At 37.2% G+C, this 23,073-nt stretch overlaps 1 protein-coding gene across 1 annotated transcript in view; it reads right to left on the bottom strand.

The window, feature by feature from the left end:
* Positions 1-20,484, bottom strand: part of Tpst (tyrosylprotein sulfotransferase) — a 129,439-nt gene extending 108,955 nt beyond the window's left edge. The window contains exon 1 of the mRNA XM_034326017.2: positions 20,039-20,484. The gene's annotated coding sequence lies outside the window, so the exon portion shown is untranslated. The remainder of the gene's footprint in view (positions 1-20,038) is intronic.
* Between the last annotated feature and the right edge of the window lie 2,589 nt (positions 20,485-23,073).

Raw genomic sequence — 23,073 nt, 5'->3', positions numbered from 1 at the left:
AAGAGCCCTGACGCTCTTCACCGATGCCCTTTGACTTCTATCCACGCTTTTACTTAGCCTTCTACGCTATATAGAAGGCCACGGAATTAACTTTCAAACGAGACCCTCCGCGAGGAAATAAATTCCAAAGAGATTCCGTAATCGCATCTCGTCGTGCCCCGTGATCCTCTAAATTATCCTATTCGATTATTAAACGAAAATTCTCTTTCGGCGTCAAACGAGCCTGAATAATCATCCCCAAAGTTAATCACCTTGAAACAGAATAATATAAATCATCGTTTATAGAGAATCATTTACTACTTCCAATTAAACCGGTAGAGCTTAATGATGTCAAAGAAGCATGGCGACAACTTCATCGACCAATTTCCTCGGAGGGGTATTAAAAGAGGAACACGGTGATCGATGGCAGCCAGATCTCAGGATACCCTGCCCGCTGGCAGTTCGAAATGATAATGACGATGGTCGAAAGCGTATCCTGGCTAGTCGAGCTGGAAAACGGAAGCGGTTGGACCTTTGCCAGATCGTTGCCAGGATTCACTTCGGGTATCTAGAGAGCCGACGGCCTCGTCGACCGATAGACAAACCGAATTTAGTTTCTCTGCATGCTAGAGATCCTTCGGGTTGTACGATCTAGAAACCCGTCCACGGGACGATATTCCACCGCCACCTGCTAACCCGTCGCTACGGTCAAACTTCATTCTCCCTTCGGGACACGTTGACTCGACAAGACATCTGCGATATTAATCCAGGTTCCACGCGCCCCTCCCATTCGCCGATATGTACGCTATCGTTCGTAAGTGCTATCTAGATATTCGGTCAGTTCCATTTCTCAAATACAGAGTGTAACATGAAATTAAGCTAATAAATAAGTTTACGATAGTATAAGATGGAAAAAAATGGTATAAGGCAAAATTAAATGGTGTCAAATGGAGTATCACGTTTTCTATTTTAAAAAATTTTGTTGGAATTTTAAATTTTTGTTATATTTAAATATTCGAACATCGACCCTAATTCAACCTAAGTATAACGTTAACCTTTAAAGGCTATCATGGGTGAAATTTCATCCCAGGTGAATTTCTTTTTAGATTCTTAAGAAACGTAACAATTGCCAACACTAATTATTTAAGTGTTTATACAAATTATCAGTAGTGATATCTCGTTACCCTAAAACCGATAATACTTTCACGAATTTCACATATAATTTAAGAATTTTTGATAAAATTTCATGATTTTTATCAAGAACAACAACATGTCAGAATATTTATAAAGAGCAGTTTATGTACAAAAGCGGTTGGCCCCTTATGTTGGCAGCAATTTCACTAAACCGACCCTCTTGAACTTTCTTCTCATGTCACGTGCAATTTTGTGCTGCAAAATGCCACTCCTCCTCGGGGCAACTTTGCTAAGGGGCGCGTTTGCTATTTTGACGAACGTTGCTCTTACACGAGGAAACGTGGACCAACGTTTTCCGAGCTCCACGAAATTCCTCGTTCGGTAGCCTAAAGGAAACGGAGCGAAAACTTCGTTCCATGTTTCAAGAGTTCGCCGAGGCGCTTTTGTTTAATAAGTTATTCGACCCTTACGAGACGAGGTGCTTCTTTTTAAGCGGGTAAAAGAGACCTCAAATTTAGTCTACAGTGAAGCTTATAAAGGAGATACAAAGTAGGTGGCTCTTGAACAAATTTAACCCTTTAAGAAGATCGTATATATACCCCGATGAGCCTTTTAGAAATATCAGGTCATATCAATGTCGGATTAAGGAAAGCTCCAACGAAGACTATGGCTCCCACTTTAGAGAGTGGCTTTGTTGTATGTATTCCATTTATTGGGTCAAAAAATTCCAAAGTTTGAGATCCACCATAATAAACCCATTGCTATTGTAGAAATTTTAATCCGATCTTGAGTCATTATTTTGTTTATCCTAAATAATAATAAATTCTTCTACACTGAACGATTGAACGATGAACTCAAACTCGAGCATTAAATTGTTAATTTAGCAACAACTGTATCATACCCCTTTGCCCGTAATTCAAACGATACTCCAACCCAAAACAGGTCATTAAAAAGACTCGTTTAAACCATGAATCCAGCAATGAAAAGCTCAACGACCAACCCCGTTTCCCCCTACAATTACCCTTTTATGCAAACAAATCATCGCTAATTCCGTCCCTGGTGGCTGTGGTGCAGCGATTCCCCCGAAGAATTACGCACAAAATGCATCGTTGCATTGTGCCACGCCCTGCACAACAATAAATAAACGTATGCTATACACTGTGCACCCTGACAAACTTACTAGCAACCTAATTACACACAACTATCCTTGCAATTAGTTTCACAGGTAATAGAGAAAAAGGTGGTAGAAATGGCACCCCAGTTTTATACCCTTTCATAAAACTTTATTCATAATTTAAACTGCTTTAAAGTGCACTTAAGATGTAGGTAAAGTAGCAAGATGAAAGATGAAAAATAAAGATAAAAGTAAAAAAAAAAACATGTTCGAATCCAGGGTAAAAGATGTTCATCTTATTGTCTATTTAGAGTGAATAATACTATTCACTTGGGTTTGAAAGTGTTAATTGAATATAATATAAGATGTCTTTGCTATAATATAAAAATTACCAAAAGGTATTACAAAAATTTCAAGTTCAACTTCCCAGACTTCTGTCTCTATTTTCTATGAATTTCTACAGACACAGAGGTTCCTATATTTTATTCATCGCCTGTGTCTTTCATCAGATTCACCGACAACTCCTCGTTTTCGTTACCGTATCCCTCCGCTTTGGACGTTGTATTCGTACCGTGTCGTGTGTCGACGATACCAGCAATCTTCCGTGAAGCTGCTTTCTAGTCGTGCTTTGTGCTCGTACAACTACTCTCATCTTTTCCAACAGCTGTCACCGGGTAACCGAGACCGCCCCAGAACCACAGAGATTACAGGAGGCTAGGCGTCCCGTTAAAGAGGAACGCGAGCCAATTTGCGGAACGGTGATTGTAAGTTCCGAACGAGAGACGTCTACAAACGAGACTGCACCGCGAGGATCCGCCCGCCTCTATTATTAGCGACGGTGCTCTCCAAGTTCACCGAGTCGACGTGGAACACCAGCCTACTCCGCCATTGAATAGTCATTAGCCAAGATGGGAAAGGGGTTAAACGGGAAAGGGGTTAGACGGTGATAAAGGGAGAGTTTCTGCGATGGGGATGACTGATTCGGAGGTGTGGCCGCGATAAGGAGACTCGTTACGACCAACGAGTAACAGATACCGTGTTTAATTTAATTAACCCTCGAACAGCGGAGACTGACTTAATCATGGCCCACACTTATAAAACATAATATCATTTTTAAACGAAATAGTGTAAAATTTAGAAAATGGAAAAATTACATTAGAATTGGGACTCTCTCCATGGTCCGCCGTTCGAGGGTTAACCCTTTCAGACTGACTGTGAAATTGTAAGATTTTAAAAGTGTTTCAGGACTTTATTTATTAGACGTAGATTACAACGATCCGAATGCACAAATGTAGAATAAATGGTTCGTAAAAGATTGAAGATGTAAATCATTTGGATCCTAAATTGTACTAAATGGAAAATGTTAAAAGAGGAATGATGGTGCCATTAGCGAGAATTCTGTAAATGTAATTGTGGTGTTAATGGTGCCGAGATTTCTTGCGTTATTTATCGAGCTCTTTGTTAGATTGCATTGAATTTTTTTAACATTAAACGAATGCTTTTTGCTTAACGCGCGTAACATTGAAACGCAGTTTTTCCACACGCATCGATCAGTAAACGCCAGACACTCGATGGCAGGCGGTGGTTCTTGCGGAGGGTTGGTTTTGCCGCGTGTAACGCGGCTTTTGCGGCGTTCCACAAACCAACGCCGACAAGCGGATGAACGACCGCTAACGATGGATAACGACCTCCAATGAAACAATGAACAACGCAACGGCTACTGTAAATTTCTTCCTTGTTTAACTACCAATTCGTTTGCACGCGTTTACCAGACGCGAATCGATAACAAATCGACCAACTAATTTCATGGAACCACCTAAATGCCGCATTCTATTCTTTTTAAAAAATTTATTATAATAAAGGATTAATATCCTTTAACACTTTGAATACGAGAGGCGTATATTGTATACGCCCTCTAAGTTTTTCTTACTATAACAAATGTATATTTTATCTAACTCTTAAGTAGATAAAGCACGCCCGAAATTCGAGGCATTCCGGGCCTTTTCCGTTTATACTTTTATATTTTTATATGCTCGTACAGCGGACCATGAAGAAAGCCCCGATCCTAATTTGATTTTATAACATAGCAACTAAAAATAGCTAAATATTTGCAACTATTTTGATTTTCTGAATGTCATTTTATTGAACAAACGCAACTATGTGCGACTGGCATGCGAATATCGCGCCTTATGTGCCGCAGTCAAAGGATTAATGTTTTCAAAAATGATAAAGGAAAGGATAAACTGATGTCGGTGAAAAACTAAGAAACACAAATGGACAGAAGCAATCTATTCGATCCTGACAGACATTTTCAAATGGCCGCGAACAATTTCGACAGCAACGACAGCTCGACATCCCTCTCGTCGACGAGTCATCCGCGTGACGCGTTCCATTAATTTAAATCGACGTGCCTGGAAATCCATCGTGGCCACGTTCGTTGTACCTCGAACGGACATCGACGTATTCCCGTCGATTCGTCGACTGTATGGTACGTAATGTTTGGTACACGTGGAATCAAGTGGGACGGGTTACACTTCGTCACAGATGATTTTCATCGTTCCAGTTTCGTTTCGAATTAAGATAGATGGTGTGCACTCGGCTTCCGGCTCTCCTCGTTTGCAATTCGATTCGCGTCGAGTAGTTTCAAACAATTCCAACAATTACGTCCTATTAAATTGTCCCAACTATTCCGGTCCAGTTAACTAAACGTATTTCGCGCAACACGTGGAATAATTCGTGGATATATGAATTTATGGGGGCAGATTAACGAGAGCCAGCAATTTCCAGACTTCGTGCACCGCATCATCGAAATCGTTAATGAACCTACTTGACGATTCTGGGCAAGAAAGTCTTATATTCTATTTGACTGTAGTTGTAATTAACTAGTCAATTATTTTACAAAATTAATTTATAGTACGTGATTAACTTTTAAATACAACTTTGCACTCCTAAGGCCAGTTGTATAATTGCGATCAAATCAGGATTCCCTAAAATAAGTGATAATGAAAAAGAGCCCCATATCACCTGGATATAAACATATACGCGAAAAAAATTGAATTGATTGATTTATTTATTATTCATATTTCTTAATTATACACCAAATTTTATAAAGCTAGCTATAATAGCTTCAAAGAAATTTTCTTTTATCTTAAAAAAAAAGATAGTTCTCCCATCACCTTTTTCACTAGTTTTTTTATGCAGTATTTTGTTTTCTAAGCTATGATTTCATTATTTTGTCGAACCCTTGTATCGAACATCTGGTATAAAAATTGTATCGGACAATTAAAATAAAAAAATGTATATATATATTTCGCTTCGTCCAGAGTTAACTTTCAAAGCAAACGTCGCTCTAATTTGTTTTTTTTTTTAAATATTTTTCCAAATGCATCGAAACAGCACTTTGTGCAATTTTCCATTGCAACATCGTTTGCATCAACTGGAGCGATAAACACGGGAAAATTGGGTATCGAGAAAAATCAAACACGCTCCGTCGCAAAATATTTACTCTAAAAAAAACTCTCGAAAAAAACGGTAAATCATAGCAAGTTGAAAAGCAGCTGCGTCGCTCGACGTCGAGTAACTCGTCGACGGCAATTTTCGTAATCGAGCCCTTAAAGATGACGACCGGTAAGATCACGTTCAAGAACAGCCGTAGCCGTGTGCGCGTTCCGGTGCAAAGTCGAACACGACGTCGTGTGACAAGCTGCTTTGCCCTCTTAAGCGCGTGTTTGTGCGTCCCGACGCCGGGACGCCAAAGAAGTTGCTGGCTCGTTACAAGGAACGCGTCGTGCGAGGAATTCGCGACGCGTCGAGCTATTTCGAACACGACGGTTCACACGAGACTTTGTTTTGCAGTTCAGGCGTTTCGCGACACTTTGCCAAGAACCGATCGATCGATCGTGGAATAAATAAAATAAATTTCAGTTGGGTGAAATTTATAACTTTTGAATTTCATGATCCCTTAAATTGAATCTTTAATTATTTTTCATATCTCGCCCCCACTTCTTATTCCTAGCACATTAAATCCTTTAGGATCATCTTCCCTTAAGGGAGGAGAAAGGGGAAATATTATTTTTAATAAAATTGCCATTATACACAACATTTCATAAGTTAATAAATGGCGACGATTTTTTGGACGAATTCACCTATTCACACTAAGAGAGCTATGAAAAATAATTAAAAATTAAATTTAGTGAATTAGTACTGACACAGTTCCTTTTTTTTTCAAATCTCTTCTGGTTTTTCGTGGAAATACCTCGGTAAAAAGTAGGAACGAAAGGAATCGCGAGTGAAATTCAATTGGATTCGATCCTAGGAATTATTTATCGAGCCATCCCTGATCGTGGCTCTGGTACAAATCACGGAGGAACACGCGAGCCATCACGCCGGTTACAATTAGTAGCGGGCTTCCGTGGTGAGGAGAATCGATGGTAATTCCGTAAGTCGAGCACGCTAGTCTGACCGCGATCGATTTCGACTTCGCGCCGCATAAATCTTGGAAACGCTCGTCCGCCGCGACCAACCGAGGCGGAATCCAGCTTCCGGATAAGACTGTTGGAGAACGGCCTCGTCTTCGATCACAGGGAACATTTGTCGATTTATGATCAACTTCGCTCTCTATTTCCAAATATTAGATTATCCCATAATTTCGTCCCAGATTTCTTTATATTTCTTTTCGGCTTATTTTTGCTTATAATGAGACACTCATTATATTGCCACGTACAATTTTTCAAGCTTCCGAAATCTCATTTGGAAGGAGAAAAGAAAGATAGAAGTGTATCATTGTTTCCTTGAAAATCTGTGTAGAAACCACGTGGCAATATACCAAGAGTCTAGTGTATTTTTAATTGGCAACTATGACAATAAACAACGTAACATCGTGCGGGATAATCTTCGTATAAATAATACAAAAAATAATTTCAAATAGAAAAGAAATTGGATCAGAAGGATTAAGAAGCGATTACCAAAAGATTTTCTTAATTCTTTTTTCTAAACTCTTTCCAAATCGCGACACTGATAAAGGGGTAAACAGCTCTTTTACAGCCTCTCAGGTGCTATAGATTTTCATGATTCTCAGAAGACAGGTGCGCCTGCAGCGACGCAAGCTGCGTGGAAATGGTCGTTTCCAGTAGGGAACGCAACAGTTGCAAATACGAGAGGGTGCAGCGGAAATCCGTGCTAAATGGCAGCGCGGAAAGCATCCGCGTGTTGGATCGGTTGCAACGAAGTGCTGGCTCGAATCCATTCGACGTCGTAAATTATGGACGCGTGCTCTTAAGTAGATAAAGCACGAAATTCGTGGCATACCGGGCCTCCTCCGTTTATATGTATTTTTATATGCTCATAAACGTGGCCGCCTTTTAATCCTCGCACGGCGGACCACGAAGAAAGCCCCAATGTTAATTTGATTTCATATTTCATATTTTTTAAATTTTACACTAATCCTCTAGAAATTATTTTTGCAATATTTAAAACTCTTTTTCTTGTGCATTTTTTCACCGCAAACCTTTATCATGAACGCACTGGAAAAACAGTTAAAACAACCTCGAATTTGTGGCAGAAAAAACACAATAAACGCAACCAGCCTACCTACTGGATTTTCAAACGGTTTTCACGCTCAAAGAGGCGTACTCGTTTGATCCATTAGATTAACCTTCGCAAAATGATTAAACGTACGTCAAAAGGATCGATCGGACCGGCATTCGATTAGGCTCGATCACGCGAATAGACAAGGAAAACCGAATTACTCTTGCTCGAGACTGCAATCGATTCACGGCAACTCGTTGTTATCGATCCGCGAGTAATCGCTTATCGCTTTCACGCTTGAAACGTTGCAAACCGATCGAGCTATCGTCTTTGAGAATGATCTTTGCATAGACTTTCATCGACTCGTGAAAACCAACACGACTCTTTGATCATATAAAATTATTTATAACTAAACGGGTATAAAATTTTTATTTATAATAAAATAATGTAGAGAATTATCGATAATTCCACGTTTCTTAGAAATACTAGAAATTATCGAGCGCTTGACAATTTTTTATGAATTTTAGAATTTTCAAATTTTTCGATATTTGTAATAAACCGATTTGAATAATAAAAACTTTTTATCCCCTGTTTAATATCATCAGTCGATTATTGTTAGAAAGAAATGCAATCTCAAAGTGATCATAACAAACACATTCCAATGTATTATGATCATCGTCGTTGATAGTATCCAGCAGCAGTTTATGCGACTACGGTCAGCCTTAATGACAAAAAAGTTAACGAGCAAATCATCGTTCCGCGATTTTACTAGCAAGTTTACGATCTCCCAGCGTCTGATATCTTATACTGTCGGATAAGTGGAATTTCTGTCGAATAAACGCGATTTCCTGATACCAATACTAGGAAACGAAACGAGAACCGATTCTAAGGTATCATCAAATTGTGTCAGACATTCCAACGTTCAATACCGATCTAAAATAATCATTAAAGCAAATTTGGGACGAGGAAAGAATTCGAGTAGAAATTTGCAGGGTGATCGTAAAATGAAGTAGCGCGTTTTAAGTTACTCCGAGGATGAAAGGAATCTATTTGATCAGAGGGCTGTAAACGACTTTTTTCCAAGGAAAAATCGCTTCTTGTTTGACGCAACAATTTCTAAATATAGCTTGCACAGTTAAGGGGCTTACCTGACGTTGCTTCTAAAGCGCTTTTCAAATTCTCCCCGTTCCTTTCTAAAATTTCTTTAAAGGGTAGAGAGAGATAGTCTAGCAGTCGAGCCACCTTGTCAGGTATTTTCGCGAGCACAAAGAAAAAGGAAGCATTCTTTCGACACGAAACAAGCAAATGTTTGACTAACGAGAAGAAACGACTTCTTAAACGGTTCACTATGATCTACTTCCACTTGATCGATACCAATTCCGATACTGATAACGCGAATGCCTGTTTTTGACGTAACTGACCAACGAAACAGCTCCAATTTGGTAAGACAGGCGTGCAAGTGGATTTCCTTCGTGCAGTGTATATGTCGATAACACGATGATGCATGGTTTCCTTTATTATAGACACTTATTGGAGAATCGAAACCGCGACCGTTTCACGAGCCGAGTAATTTGAACAGCCTCGGATCAAGGGAGAATCTAAAAGGGTAACAACCTCGGGCCCTACTTTGTAGAGTGGCTCTGGTCTAAGCTTTTCATTTATGTCAAATAATTTAAAATTTTGGAAACCAGTATAATTTTGTAAATTTTACAGACAATTGCTATTACAGAAATAAATCCTCTTTTCATTTTTATAAATCATTACATGATGATAATTTAATAATGTTCTGTGATGATGATTAAATGACTTTTCATCATTATATAATAATTTAATGATGATTTGAAAAATTTTAAATTGTTAAATCTACTATAATTTTATAAAATAAATTCTGTTCTCTCAAACTTCTCGATCATTAAATTATTTAAATGTGTATCTTTTCGATGTTTGCCCTTAAAATTGTATTTACAATAAATTTCAAACACAGGTGCTTTCGAAAGTTTCACAGCCCCAGGACCCGGAAATCTTAACCCGTTCCTGAATGTGATAATTAAAAAAGTATCTACTCATTACGTAAATTTATTTTTTACAAACACTAAATCCGCGATGAAGAAAAGAAACGTGTTGTATAATCTCAATTACCTAACACGGTAGAAAATTGAAGATGTCACCCTAAAACTATAAACTCTGTGTCACACCAGTCATTAACATATTTCTACCACGACACATGGTAAATGCTTTAGCTACGTTTCGCCTTAAACTCGTTGCCAGAAACGACACGAGCTACGCATAATGAGCATTACGCTCCATTGCTCCCAAGAGTCCTGTAAACCTTCCATTCCCTACACCATAATCCTGTGACATCTAGTTAAGAACCGTTTCCTGTTGCCGACCAATGGGCTACCCGTGCCCCCGGAGGATCATCGGGAACTGCACGTTTCAAGTTTCCTGCTGGACCGAGTTTCGCGACAACCGACTTTGCCAACAGTTGCATCCAAGATAAGAACAAGGAATTCCATTGAAATCAGTATTCCAACTATAATATTTCATTAAACGTCAATAGAAGTGACGTTGACACCTTTATTGGAGTAACAGTGAAGAAGGGAAAAGTAATTCACGTTTCTTGGACACAATTTTGAGAAATATCAAATGACATTATCAGAATTTGAAGAAGCAATCAACATTTGAAGGAAAAAAGAATTGATGTAGCAGACCGATGAAACTGTTTAGCAAGAAATCCATCGTAGACAGATTCCTTCTTCTCTGATTCTGCTATTCGCAGTTATCCTGATAGATACGGCTGTCTTCGCGGAAACCGTAAGACTCGAAGCAATAGAGAGAAGAAACGAGAAGATAAGAAAATGAATTCCATTACCGAGGGCTATAGTCTAGATTACTAAATTCCGAGTTGGTACCATCTGCTCAGCAAAGAAGTTTGTCCTTCTTGAATTTAATGCTCCAATTATCTGTCGCCTATACATACATATATTCAGGATATGGAACTTGAAAATTATCATACAGCTACTTTCATAAATTCTCTACCAATCCAGTTCACAATACAAGAAAGTTCTGAGAATTATTGTTCTACTGTGCAACTGTTACACGGTTTGTACCTTGTAAACATTTGTTACATTTAACAGACGCAAGATTGTAAGTTTCATACAGAGCTGGGTAAAAGGGAAGAGAAAAAATATTTTAAATATCAAAAATTAAAATATAAATTACTTCGTTTGCTGAAATTTCGCTTTCTATTTAGAATATTATTTTATTTTGAAGAAAAAAGAAAAGAAAAATTCTCGTATATTTCTAATCATATTGAATTCAGGAATAATATCTGAACATTATAAATAAAATATTTTATTTTCACAAGTAAACTATTTACTATTTCATATATTTTACCTAACACAGGTTCCATACATAAAAAAGAAAAACCATACTGATAAGTAAATCTATTATATCCTCGATCGTGTCTAGAATTAAACACTTCGCTCAGCTCACTTGTAAGCACCATTTGTTCTCCTCTCTTGTCAGCTCTATTTCTTTTGTTTTCACGAGCCAACGACTTGGTAGGTCGAAAATTCAACGTGGTTTCTCGGTTTGTCTTTAGATACCGCGAAACGGTGACGGTCCAAGGTGGCGAAAGGGGGGTTTGTAATGAATATGTTAAATTCTACGAGTCCCTGGTGTTTCACAAAGCTTCGTGTTTCGCGCCAAGGATCCTCGGCGACTTTGCTTTAAGGAGCTTTCATTGTCTCGACACGGATACTTCGCGACAACGAGAGAAAAGAAAAGCCTCGCGATACAACGTTGTAATAGGAAACAAAGAAGACGGGAAGAGGAAAGAATAAAAGGGTGCTCCTTTCGGGGAAGAGACAGCACCGAAACGTCGTCCCAAGACAGACATCCGTGGCTGTAAATTATTTTTTTCGTTGGCTGGCTAATAGGCGGGCAAAATTACGCAGTGTGTCGCGCACAAAGCTACCACCAACGGGTCGCTCCATTGTATCGGACAAAGGGAAAATTCGGCACGAGAGGAAGGGAAAGTACCGTGAAAATTGGACGCGTTCCAGCGGTTTTTGCAAATCGTTCGCCGGATACGAGACTTACGTGCGCGCGACAACCTCTCTTGCCCTCTCTTTATTCCTGTTACTATCGATATCCCGTAGACAGTTTATCGATAGCTGTCGAAATTGAACCTTTCAAATATCCCTGTGTTTCGATTGTGCATTTCAATTTCACATTTTTCTTTTCCTTTTTTTTTTGGAGGAACTTCCCTATGGTGCAGGCACCGCAATGTTCGGATTAGAATCAAAAATATATGTATAATTGTTGGATATTAAGAAGTGGAGAAATTACGAAATAGATATAAAATCACAAAGAATTTCGAGGAAATATTTGAGATTGAGAAAATCAAAGAAAATCTATTGGAATCCAATGACGTAATTTGGACCTTCTTCTAGGGTCGGCCCGGTCCCTTAGAAGTTTTAGTATTTTGGAATTTTTTAATTCTTAGGATCTAAAATTTCAGAATTTCGGAAGATTCAAATTCTGGTATTTAAAAATGTTGAAATTTCCCGATTTTGGAGAAGGGGCCAATCCAAATTGAAAGGCAGAAAGAACACGGGAAGAGAGAAGTGCAACTCGTTGTTAAGGGAACGTAAAAGCGAAACATGGTCGTTGAAAGCTGGCGAATAAGAGAAGCGAGTGAAAGAGAGAACTGGGTGGCAGTGTGCGAACTAGTCGTCGTTCTTTCGTCTTTCGCAAGCTTTCGCGAACTAGCTGATGTTTGTATCGCGCGAGTAGTGTGCTGAGTTCTGAACCGTGGCGCACAGTTACCAGCCACTTTGCAGTCGTGTACTTTAGGAAATTTCTAGTTTGAACATCTCTCGAATGGCACGATTTGAATAGCAGCGACGATTCGCGTGAAATTTACGAACGTTCCAAGCGATTTTACCATCGCTGAAAGGCCCCGTCACAGAAAAACCCGTGTCGAAACCTACGGCTCTGTAAATTTCAAATCGCATCACGGCCCTTGATTCTTCTTCTTGCGGAAGGAAACGTAAGTTTCGCGCGAAGCTTTTGTGCTACAATTCGAGAAGTTTCAAGGCGAAGAAGAGATACACCGTTCTAGAATAATTCGACGGAATTTCTTTGCTATATTCTGTGAAAAATTTCATTTCCATCCAGAAACTTCGGGTACCCGAGCCCCGGATCGGGTCGGATCGAGTCCCGAGTCAATATTTGACTCTTGACATTACGGGTACCCGAATTCCTAAGCCGACATCGAAATTTTCGGGTACCCGTTCACCCCTACATTCCAATATAAGGATTTTATTTAAAAAAAAAAGCAGCAGTGATTAAAATTAATTCGTAGAAATGAACTCGTCGAAGAGGAAATGTTCGTCCAACTCAATTTCGACGTAAATCTACTGCAACGATGCGAAAACGACGAACCGTACAGCTGGACGTTTCAGCCAGAAGGCCATTTCCGACCTGGAAATCAGTGGCAGTTCGATGCACTTGAGCACTATCTTGCAAGACACCGGCTCGATGAGGCGAAATGCACGTTGCATTCATCGATCACTGCCAGCCACGAGTTCAAGTTATATGCCTTTACTATAAAATAGATGGAAAACTGTGACTCGCGAACTCGAAGAAAATAAAATTGGAACGGCTCAATTAGATCCGTCCTCGACTCGTGTGCAGAGAGAAAAGTTAACAATTTTTTGATAGAATTGAACAACTCTGTCGAGCATCTCCGTGTACCCATCGATAAACTGATTTCCAACCGGTAGGTTTCTGACTGGAATTGTAGGTTCCAATTTCCAAAGGAACCGGTGAATCGAATGGAAAAACGACAAAGGGGTCGGCCATTGTCCGTGTGGAAAAAGCTGGAAAACAGTCGAAACGAGACAGAACCCACGGACAAGCCTGTCCGAGGAACAACCCGGCTCTATTTCCAACGCGTACGTCAGCCGCGAAATCGCTAGGCTGAATTCCTCGCGTTTCCGCGTTCCGATGCCACGCGTCCGTCGGCGTATAAACGTTGCAGAACGAGCCGAGTTAACGGGGACGACCCTTGAAAAGGGACCGCCATCCAATTATCTAGTTTTCCGCTTTTCCGTCCGTTCCAAAATTCAAGGATTATCTCGCGGACTCTAATTTGCTCGCTCGCTCGTTGTTTCAACCATTATTCAACTGAACGTAGAACGCGGTCTGCAAATATGCCTCGAACGACAAAGAAACTTCGCAAACATGTGTCCTTCGCTATGAAGGGTAACTAGGATCATTGCTATAAATGTACAGGGTGGACCAATAATTATTACCAACTTAATTATTGATGTTAGAGAAGATTTGTTAAATAAATTGAATTGATTGATTTCCCTCTTTTGAGGGTGGCGTAATCTAGGGGCTAACATTCTTTTTCGCACTTTACATTTTTCCATACATTTGCCATACTTTTACAATCTCTCGCTTGAGTCTGTGTGTGTGTGTGACCCCTTTTAGTCGCCTCTTACGACAGGCAGGGGATACCGTGGCCGTATTCTAAGCCCCCCGAGCCACAGGGGGTTTGTTAAATAAAAGTTGTACCATATCATAGGGACTATCCTTGGTGCAAGCAGAATTTGTTGTAGATGATGGAGCTTACAATTAATAGTCACCATTTTGAACATCTACTTTGATGAGAAAATTAAAAATTTGGTTAATTTTCAAAATTTTCAAAATAGGTCAGAAAACTACATAAAGATATCTAAAAAAAAAGAGTTCTTTCAGCTACAAAAACACCATATGCACTAAAAGATAGCCCCCATGACTTCGCACAATTTTTATTTAACAAATTTGTGTCTAATATTAATATAATAATATCAGGGATATTTGAGGTATAAATTAAAAATTACATTATTTTGTTCCTAAATATTAATGTCATCAAAATTAAATAGCTGCTTCTTCTATATAACCATTTTCTCTAAGGAAACCTGATTTGATCGCGAGTATAACTACGAAAGCCTATGATGTATTTTTCTCATTCCCAAGCCGTACATTATATTTATCTCCCTTCATGAAGCGATAGGTATTTTTAAAACGAGCCATCGACCTATGCCAGCAGGTTATTTAAGATCACAGACAGCCAAGGAACTGTTTTATAAAAGCTCGTCAGTTTCGATAATAAATACCTACTTAAGCTTTCAATTAAAAATGAAAAGTAATTTTAAATTTCAGTCGGTGGTCTGAAATTTTCTGTGCTGATTGTGGAGCATGCCTACGGGGTTCCCGTGAATAAATGAGGTGGCATGCTCTACTGATCAACCATAGAAATATTACCGCGGCAGATGGCGATAAATACAGAGTTTAACTCCTATGCTGCTTTTAATTTCAAAACGTAAACGAAGCATATTACTGCGATTAATATCATAATGAGTAATGCTAATTTATATTATTCAAAATTAATGTATTTCTATTAACCCCCTATAACTACTCGTTGCATAATTTTCTTAAATTCAATTTAAAACAATATATATTATAACCAAATTTTCGTTAAATTTTAGAAAATTATTCAAGGTAACATTCCTATAATTTTAATAATAATGGAATGTACGCTTCATTTATAATTTTATTTGTAACACAAATATGTTAAACTAGACAAGCCTCATGGCAACAGACCTTCCCCTGTTAATCCAGTGCTGCATGGCAATATGTAGTTCATATTAGCTTCAGACAGAAAAGTTTTGAAATTTTACATTTTCTGTGTAAAACTTGTTGAAGCAACACGAATGCAACGACGTGGTATTTACGCAAGAAGAAACGCGTACTGGCTGGATATTTAAACGACCAAAACCCTGCAGATATTTTCGCAATGTTACAGTAAAAACATCAATAAAACGCGAGCATCAGTTATTCAACGAATCTCTGCTTCGTAAATTAAAATACAACCGATGTTTCCTGCTGCAAAGAAACGTAATTACTCTTGCAGCAATTTTTGATTCACTACAGTGTATTTCGTCTGAAATCCTCTAACAAATTATTGAAGTACATCCTGGCTCAGCAATATTCCTGTACCAAAGCATAATCGCTGAATGGTTAAGCTCGACCGGAGGAATTTTATGATACTAATAATGCACCGTTTCGCGAGCATATTACTTTCCACCAAATGCAATATTCCAGAATACGTTTCAAACAAACAGCGAAGTAATCTTCTTTTTACGATAAATGCCGACAGAGATTAATCAAATCTAACTAAGGAACATTCGAGAATGAAGTCCTATTATACATAAAAAATTATTAACCTTTTTTTATATACTCTAATAGTATTCAACGAGAAAAGTTCAAAAGTGCAAATTTTAATTTGTGGGATCATAAAATCCTATTTGAAGTTTGATTTCAAACTTTTTATAAACACCCTGTACAATTAAGCTTAAATGCACAATATTCTATGCATATACAGCATCGAGCTTAACAATAATACTCCATCCACAAGGGATTAATTTCCTTCCTCTGTTCAAATGGTAATCTCTCTAGCTCAAAATAGCTAATGAAACTGATAAAAAATGAAACATAATTCTACAAAGTTGCTAATAATAATCATAGGTTGAAAATCATACCTTCTCTTCATATGCAAATATGATAACGTTACTCGTACACACAGGGATGTAATTACATCCTCTGTATTTTAAGTACAAAAGCTTTGGCTGCATAAGTATTTATTGATTTTTAAGAAGATAGGTGCAGAGAAAATTAAAAGTTATTATTTACACCCCTGTATATAGAGAGAAGGTTAAAAAAAATTAAGGGAAAGCTTGTTTCATTTAACAGGATAACGAAATGAATAATTCGATTGATTTGCCCGTTCAATTTCCTAGATCGTTTATGGGACAGATAAATTTTGGGGGAAGCGATCGAACGGGGCCAAAACCGAGTTCGATTAAGAGGTTAGGTCACAACCGACGATATATCGTTGCCTACGATCTTAATTGCCTTTTCAATCCCGAAATGTTCGCTCGACTGTCGAAATTTCAATTAAAATCATCGCCGTTCCTATTACGTAGAATCGTTACGCGCCCATTGAAGTGCTCTATTTAGGTATACGGCCCTGTCGTCTCTCGGAAACAATACCGAGTCCAAATTTTTTAACATTCAGAATACAAAGTTTCAAAATTTCCCAAGTAAATTTTGTAAGAAAGCCTACTATGCTCTGTATTCTACTTAAACGATCGTACATTTCCTGAAATCGATGAATTTTTAACTAAATATAACATGCTTTTTAAAACATCTAATTCGTTGAATTATATTTGGGAATTTTTACACCGACTAATAAATTCGTTTGACCACAAAACAAATGAATTCGTTATTAACCCTGGTTAACGAATCGTCAGCTTGCGCGCAGTTATTAAACGGGGTCACGTTTGTTCGCAAAACATACTCGTGAGAAGGTAAATTATAAGAAACAGTATTCTCAATTACACCGTTTTTAAAGTCAATAGTATCGCCCGTAACCGACTTCTCTCGTATTTTCTACTTTTCTTTTCTCTTCGTTATTTTTATAGAACTACAATTTTTCAAGCAAACTCCCGTTGCAATTTCATCGATAAAACAACAAAAGCAAACGGCAGCAATCTCGATGAATGAACACAGTAAAACGGAACCTTTGATAAAACTCATTTTTTGCGATCATGATTCAAGTTTCGTGTGACCATGCCCGCGAAACCAGTTCAACGTTTCATACCCGATTAATCTCTGAATTGGCGAAAGTGTCGGACGAGTTTTCGATTAGAAATCAATCTAGATTCTAACTCGTTCAACGTGGATAGTAAACAAATGTGACGCAACTAACTACATTCCTGTCTTATCAATGATTTACTCGATAATTCTTTACTCAAGAATTCCAAATAAAAATAAAACTTTAGTGAATGAGTGTAATCGAGATCTTAATACCTACCCCCCGCATTTCTCCATAATTATTAATATAACTTCAAATATGTGATTGTGATATGTAAAATTAAAATTAGATTTAAATATTTCAATTTTTATACTACTTTTATACTACATGTATTATAATGAAGAATTTAGAAAATGAAAATAATCTGAAATACAAAATTAAATTGAAATTGATGACTGAAATAATTTTGTTCGCTTCGGTAGAGTAGACGCGTTGTTGCTTCGCTCGAATTCTAATCGAATTCTAGTTTTGAATTCTGGATGTCGGTTACAACGAACACGCGGCCGACAATTGTTATCACCTAATTCGTTTGTGACGCGACTAGGTAAGTTTTCGCCGGGTGGTTGGAAACGAGAAACGTGTCATTTAGCCGGCGTTCGAGATAATGAAATTTAAACGAAGCACTTGCTGCGAGCTTGGGCAACCGAAATTTCCATAAAGTTTCGCGTTGAAAACACCGGTGAACTGTTCGTCCCCGTGTCCACAGGGTGAGATGGAAGTAATTGTGAATTCGTAGCTACGACACACGGGATTATTTCTTTTCCCTTCAATTTTTTCATTCGCAGCCTGATTTTAATTTTCGTCGATTCACAGCACCATATTTGCAACTACATCATCGTTACAATGTTAATTGCACAAAGGACAATATACGAACGAGGTACCTTTGTCTACTTTAAAAAAGCATGCTTTATTGCAGGTAATAAAACCACGTCTATTTAAAAATTATTAACCATTCGAGGCAGTTCTGTATCGGTAAAATTTATGGCAGCACTGGTAATTTAAAAAAACTAGGTACTTGTTCGATTGAATTTAAAATTACCGCCATAATATTAAAAATGCAATATTAACTCTTATAAACTCTCGTATATAATACGTAAAATTATATTTTACTAAAATTTTCTATATGAAACAAGAACAATTTGAAAAATACAGTGGACTCTCGTTATATTGCCATTATTCTTCCGCCATCATAAAACTTACCAAAATGATATGATTTTGTCTCCTATTTCTCTTTCAATTGAAAATGTGGAATCTTCCAAAATTTTCCACCCCGTCCGCGGTGATATAACGAGAGTCTACTCTGTTACCTTCAGAAATTATAGATGCGTATTGCAAAAACTTCCGGGTTACATCAAGGATGGCTGTTATGAAGATTTAAAATTTTAAGATTCTAAATAAAAATGCTATAATGTAGCTACATAATATACCAACATAAACAAAGTATGTTCGATCGTAAATAGCGCGACAAACTTAAATTGGACGCTAATGGAACCATTTCCTCCCTGACGCGAAGCGCGATAATTCATCTAACATTGAACATCGAGCATCTAGTCGCCATTTTTATGGTTCTTATCGTGGCGAATAGTGCTGACGCCAGTAGACCGTTTTAAAACTCATTTGAAACGAACAAGTTTGAATAAGTAATTTATTCATGAACGGAGAACGGGAACACTCGATGGATGTGCGACATAAAACGTTACTATGTGTGTCACACGAATAAACAGTTATACATCGTATCATGCATATTAACGTTTACCAGTAGTTATTTAACTCGTGTGTTATATTAATGAAAAATTGCATACATCGAATTACGAACAATATACATATGCAAATCTGTACATTAGTATTGAAAACGGTACCCTTCTGACCTTGAGAAACAGTTTCAGGATGCTGTGTAAATAACTGAGATATCGGCGTTCCCAATGAATTTCCGCTCTCTATAGAACGCTTCTACCACGATAACTACGTGATCTTGAACACGCATCACGGTTTAAACACAAAAATTGAATAATAGAACGATTTCATAAGAGACACGAATTGAGCACCACTGGTTTGATTTACCGATGATTTAAAACCACGTTCCGTTAAAGCACATATGTATGTACATATTAGAACTGTCTGTCCGTGGGATGAGACCCGCCACTCCCGCGAATCCCACGGCTAAAAAATGCCTCTGGCATCTGTGACATAACCTATCTTTGCTACCTTTGGACGCATATATATATACTAATCATAAAAACGAGCGCGCGTCCTTTTGTTTCATACAAAGTGCTTCTACGCTGTATTTCACACCGTATCATCGTGGAACGTGCTAACACAACGATTCTTCTCGTCGAATTAAATAGCGTGGAATCGTGGAAAAGAAAAGGAAATAACATGCGACTCGTACGCGTGGTATGGTCATTGATGCATCAGGTGTCAGTCACCTCGAAAGGGTACGCGAGTCTCACGTGTGCGCCTTCTATGTACGACCGTCCTCAAGGGTAATCACGAAGCACGTGCCACGATTTTACGATACGTTTTCTACACTCTTTCCACGTATATCGATGAGATAATGTGAAATTAAGACTCACCAGTTTTTCAGGATGGATGCGTCGCGTCGTGACGAATTCTCCTTGCTCTTCCTTCGTCCGTCGTTCTCCTTGCACGTCCTCTGCACCTTTCACTGTTTCGCAACGTGTCAGCAGAGGAATCGGTCGAATACTACTGTTCCGGGACAGCCACTTGTCACGAGTGTCGTACACGAGACTCACTAGGACGAAACTCCACAACGAGGAGAAACGTCGTCCACGACCATACCGGTACGATCACACTCCGAAACGCGCCACGAACACGACTGTTCCACACCGTATCATGGATCAGCTGCTACTACCGCAGCGCCACCGTGCGTCGCGGCACGCACTCGAACTAAATGGTGGGAGAAGGGCGGGAACGCGATGCGCATGCGCGTCGTTGGCTACATTTCGAGATCGAAATTTATAAACCAACTGAGATTACAAAATAAATGATTTAAAAATTAATACTATTATTTTAAGCAACATGAAATACTTTTTATTCAAATATGTATTTCTTCCTTATGTATGTATTTATATGCACATATCATATACGTACATTACCAGTTTTTATCATTAACCTCTTAACTTAAAACACACTTTTACAAAATAATTGTTAACTTAGATGGTTAAACATGTACTCCGTTATATCTTTTTCTCTTTCTAAAACTTATATGCATGCATACTACACATACTATAATTACTTGCTTTGACATAGTTCCATAAAAAATTTACTAAGCTAAATATGTTATAAAAACCTTCTTTTTATGTTTTTTCCAATTTTGTATCGATGGATGCATTTGAAACTGTATCACTATTACCATCTAATAGTAAATACCGAAATAAACAAAATAGAAATTCGTTCTAACCAACTAATGGTGGAAAGCGTACTGGACGCTACAGAATATTGTAATCACAGAGGAATATGTAATGATAAAAACTGGTTATAAAAGCTACAGTATTTCGAATTGTGATACTAAAATTTAATAATACGTGTTTACAAACTCACATGGAATGGAGAAAAACAAGAAATTGATGTTTTGAATCTTAATTTAACCGACGACGCCAGCTCCTCTCAAGGAATCAGTACGCACATGCGCTTGCGCATCCTAACGTAAGTGCTCATGTGCAGAATTTTTCCGCGCGAAATTCAAAATTCTGTACTCATTGTCAGACAAACAGTAGCTTGGTACAAATGGAAAAAAATTATAAGAAACGTTAGAGTATATCTAGATTTCCTTCACAAAAAACTTAAAACTTAAAAAATAAGGTGCTTTTTTTTACTACAATAAAGAAAAAAGTATGAAAATCTAAAGTATTAATATAGATGCGTCCAGAATTTGAATTCAAAATTACATTTTATTATTATCTTAATATGGACTAGTATAACATTACCATGTACACATTCAGTAGCTCACTTATAATTTATAACTTATAATACATTCACAAACATTGATAAAGATAGTCACGATGTCTTGTAGCATGTTTCATGACTGATGAAGCTACAGCGCAAGCTCTATTTATTTATAAGGTATATTTTATCACTTATCGACGTTACAAATGGTTGTGTTTAGATTATCTTATCAACGATTTATTTCATTGCGTCTATCGTTCGCATTGACTTTGCACGATTAGTGATTGTATTATAAAAATTAACGTTTCTTATTCGAATGTGTTAGTTTTACTATACGACTGTTGCTATACATCACTTCTCACGAAATAAAAGAAATTATTTGAATTAATGCAAATTGAATATCTATGATAACTTATATGTATACAAATTAATTCGATATCTTTTCTTTTATAATTAAATGTTCAAATTTAAAACAGTAATTAAAAAGGTGTATTATTAAAGACACCAAATTAATTTGTACACTTAATATATTATATGATAACTTATACAAAGAGGACCCGAATACTAGGTCAATATATTGCAAAAAAAAATTTTTTAAATGAATAGTGGTTAATTTTATTTTTACATATAAAACTATCCACCACCTGTTTATTAAAATTGATTGAATAACAAAATTAAAACTTCATATAAAGTAAAAATAAATCATAATTAATTAAAAATATTTAGGAAATATATACTGAAATTCGTGTAGCAAGTTCCTTTTTTTTTAAATTTAGATCATGAAATTTCTATTCAGTATATTTTAGAATTTACATTTTTCTCAATAATTAATTTGAACTTGTTTTATTAGCTTAAGTATGTACGTCTATTCCCCTTAAATAAAAACTCGTTGCTCCTTTATTTTTACGTATGAACTTTCATCGAAAAATGTAAGTTTATGACTCTTTATATAAAAAGCTATAAATTATTTTTTTCGTTATCTGTCTCGAATTTGTACCGTGATTTTTTTCACAGCACAAATAATTTCGAACGTTGCCACACTTGTTTTTCTTATTGCAAACCGTAGATTTCTCTTAACACTTTCGAATACAAAATTTGCTTTTTCGTTCAGACATACGAATTTTAGTCGCAACGCATTTTATTGGTGACAAATGAACAAAGTGGGAAGCATAATTAAAAAAGATCATCTCTCGCTTTTTTTTTTTTTTTTAAGTTCAACGCATCGAAGCCTCTTGTACGATTTTTTGAAGCGAATACGTTCAAACATGTATTACAATGTTCCCTCTAAGCTGTGCGCATGCACAGATGCACTGTTCCCGCGCATATAGAATTTTTCACGCGTAATTCAAAATTCTGTGCTCGGAAGAATAACAGATCCGCACAGATGGAAAAGAAATTAGAGGAAACGTTGCTTACGATAACAATAGTTTGAATCGCAAATTTTCCATAGCTTTATTTTCTATATATATATATATAGGTATATAGATATTTATACACTTATACCATTCTTATTGTACAATCCATCGTAGGAAACTCTAAGTTACGATGTAATTTTTTAAAATAATTGTACAATATACTTTTAAATGTAACATTCTTTTAAACAATACGTTATTTTTAAAAGTAAGTGACAAAAAGAACTTAATTAAATCGACAAACGTAATTTCTTAGAATAAATAAAGTGTTATTCTAAGAAAAGATCCTA

This window comes from Osmia lignaria, chromosome 3 (assembly GCF_051020975.1).
Source record: "Osmia lignaria lignaria isolate PbOS001 chromosome 3, iyOsmLign1, whole genome shotgun sequence".
In the NCBI taxonomy this organism is placed as follows: domain Eukaryota; kingdom Metazoa; phylum Arthropoda; class Insecta; order Hymenoptera; family Megachilidae; genus Osmia; species Osmia lignaria.
This window is presented reverse-complemented; position numbering and strand designations above follow the sequence as displayed.